The following is a 3,295-nucleotide window of genomic DNA, read 5'->3' as shown; positions in this document are numbered from 1 at the left end:
TAATGAATTGCGATTAAGTTTTAGGTCTTCATATGATTGCAACCTGCCACAAAACGAAGAAGAAGTTTTAGCTAGTATTTCTGCTCTGTTTGAACACATGGCGGGGTCAACAAAGACAGACAGAAGTGAACAAACGAGGAGACAAGAGACTTTTTGAATTTAATTTATAAGGAACTCGTGAAGGAAATGGCCGACAAAGGTTAGGACAAGCCGTGGGACGTCCTGCGGAGTAAATGGAAGGCACTCAAACAGCGAGACATGTCTCAAAAAAGAGTTGTCTCGCAGCGGTGCCAGAGGGACAATAAAAGGCAAGTTGCATCTGCAGCATCATAGCGATGTGTCGATAGCGTTGTTGTTTTCTTGTTATAGCTTGTTATGTCAGTATCAGCTGGCACATAAGCACTATTACAACTTGTGCAATATTGCTCATTTCAATCAGGAGAGACATTGTACATTGTACAGCTCAATAAAATGTATAAAGTCTTTGGCGATTAGACTCCATCGCTATACAAATCTTTCGTATATATAGGGGTAGAAAATCATCAGACCCCCGATGGAATCTAGACACTGGTGGTGGTGACAAAGGACCCCGAAGACCAGACCGAAGGAGGCTCCAGACTGGTCAGCTGGAGTAGAGGACTGGAGTTGGAAGGGGAGGTTGAGGGTTGCACTCTTTGCCTGCAACGACAGGGCAAAAACAATTATTTAAAGCAGGGTTGTGCCTCTGTGATCGGCCCTGGCCATTTGTGCAACAAATCTTATTGGTTTGGCAGGAGGTGAACGCAGGTGAACGCTTCCAACAGTTGATTTAAGTTATTGATTAAGAGTGAGGTCTTCATGAAAGGATTTACGCTGAGATATATTTCAATCAGGTGACTAGTTGCAGCTATGCGACAGTTATTCACAGGACGATAATTTCTAATTTATTAGGATAACAGCTGAATTGATTTAGGAGTGCATCACTGAATTGTTAGGTCTTCCCTTTGTTGGTAGATGGCGCGATCCATTTTGTCTAGCAAAACATTGTTTGCAAATGTTTGCTTGAATGTTGTGCGAGTCAGTGCCAAAATGAATGGAAACACCTTCAAATGTCTCAAATCAATTCAATATACCGATTTGATCGCAAAACAGTATGTGACGCCATTGGATGGAACACACACTTTCACCAGCTTTCTTTGCATGTGTTTTTTTTTACCAAACTTCAGATATTTCGATTGACAAGTGGATGGAAACTTAGCTACTGACACCAAATATCTCTGCCACAAGCCTGTATTCTGCACAGGTGATCCACATGTACAAATCTATCTCTCTCCATTTCACCAAAGAACTTAGTTTCTGAACTCTTTGGTTCAGCAAGCCGGTTTGCAATCTACAACCATGCTTAACATAAACTTACTCTAACTTATTCGCCCTAAACCAGTTGATAGACATGCTTCTAATTTGCATTTTTTTTTTTTTTCTGTTACATTTTAAAGGTTTTCTTAAAAACGTTGCTTGACAATCAGATGGAAAATAGTGGACTAGTGGAAGGAATCATGAATATCAAATCTGTTCTATATCTTCTCACATTATGGGGGGTTAGTCTGCAGACCACCAGTGGACATGCCAGGACATGCCCAATGTCTCCAAACAGACATTCAGTGAATGGAACTGAGGCGGAAGAGTGAGAGATCTGATGATCTGCTGGTGATTTTTTTTAAATATCACACCAAACATTGCACTACATTTTATTTTAATCACATTTTCTCGTAGCTCCAGTGGAATTGAGTCGGACTTCACAATGTGAATTTCAAACTGAACAGAAGTGCTCGATAAAACAATCGCAACTCATGGTTCAATTCATGGTTCATGTGTTAGAGGTATACGCGGATGGGGCTAAAAACACTGACAATGTTTAAAAACCAAAGTTGAAAATAAAAACTGTAAAAGCCTGTTTGTAGTTCAGGCATTTTTGTTGTGTTTCTTTCCTCTAAACATTTATTATGTTGCTGCACACATTTTCAAAAACTTTGTGTCCAAGCCGTCAGTTTTTAAGCCTCATTTTTTTTTACGTTACAACATTTTGGCAGCTCTGAATACAACCTGAGTCACAAAGCTTCTGTGAACTCTGAAGCCTTGTTCATACAGACGGGCTTCTTATCAGGTTTCCATGTTGTATTCCGCTTTTGTCTCGTGTTATTTTTTACTGTATAACTGAACTGTTTTTAACAGTTTTATGACTTTAAAGTACTTGCAAAATTAAGCTTCTCCGTCTCTTGCATTATAATAAATTAAATAACTTTGAGTTTTGAACTGTTACTCACTCAGCAAAAACAAGACATTTGGTGATGACGTCATTTTTGTCTCTGGGAAATTGGTATGTGCATTTTTCACTGTTTTCTGAATTTGTTTATGCACCAATCAAGGAGTAATAAATGGAGGAAAAAAAATGGCAATTGGATTAATTGATAATGACATGGGTACAAACATGGAAAACATGGGGTAACAATTATTCTTGATGATAGCAGAGAGGATACAGACAGGGACATTAGCCATGCAGAGAGCGCGCGAGAGAGAGATAGAGAGAGAGAGAGAGAGAGAGAGAGAGAGGACCCCCACTTTGTAATGACAGAGAGAGAGAAAGAGGGGGTGATCAGAGAGCAAGACAAAAAAAACATGCAGATGAACACTTTATTGTCTCCTGCTGACACATCCCAGCTAACTAATATGTCAACTCTTATATCTCTTTTGTAACACATATACACACACACACACACACACACACACACAAACAATCAAACACACAATGAAATAGAAACACAATTGAGTGTCAGACTCAATGATCTGGAACAAAAGGAGTCAGCAGTTCTGTGTCACTGACCTCCCATGGCTCTTAACTGACCCTGCTCTGTGTGTGTGTGTATGTGTGTGTATGTGTGTGTTTGTGTGTGTGTACTGTAGCTATGGAAACACAGATAAAACCCTTTCAGACCTAGTAGAAAATACACAGATTAGGCAAATACTATGCTATACTATCATACTAGGTATTCCAAACATGTAGTAAGGGAGGACAAACTGGTGAGAGAGAGAGAATGTAGTGTGTTAAAGCACTTGTATAACTTCATCCTGTGGCCTAAGGCCTGTCTCTGTCAGAATTTAATTTATGGTAGTTGACTTATAGCCTGGCTCAGCCATCCTACATACTTCCACTCAATTTTCATTTAGCTTCAGTACCCGCGGTATAGTCTTGGGTTTTCACAACCAAGTGACAAACAAGTTTTTGATGGTCCTATCAGTAAACAGAGGGAGTGGCTGA

This window comes from Etheostoma spectabile, chromosome 4, assembly GCF_008692095.1.
Source record: "Etheostoma spectabile isolate EspeVRDwgs_2016 chromosome 4, UIUC_Espe_1.0, whole genome shotgun sequence".
Lineage (NCBI taxonomy): Eukaryota > Metazoa > Chordata > Actinopteri > Perciformes > Percidae > Etheostoma > Etheostoma spectabile.
Note: the sequence above shows the minus strand (reverse complement) of the source record.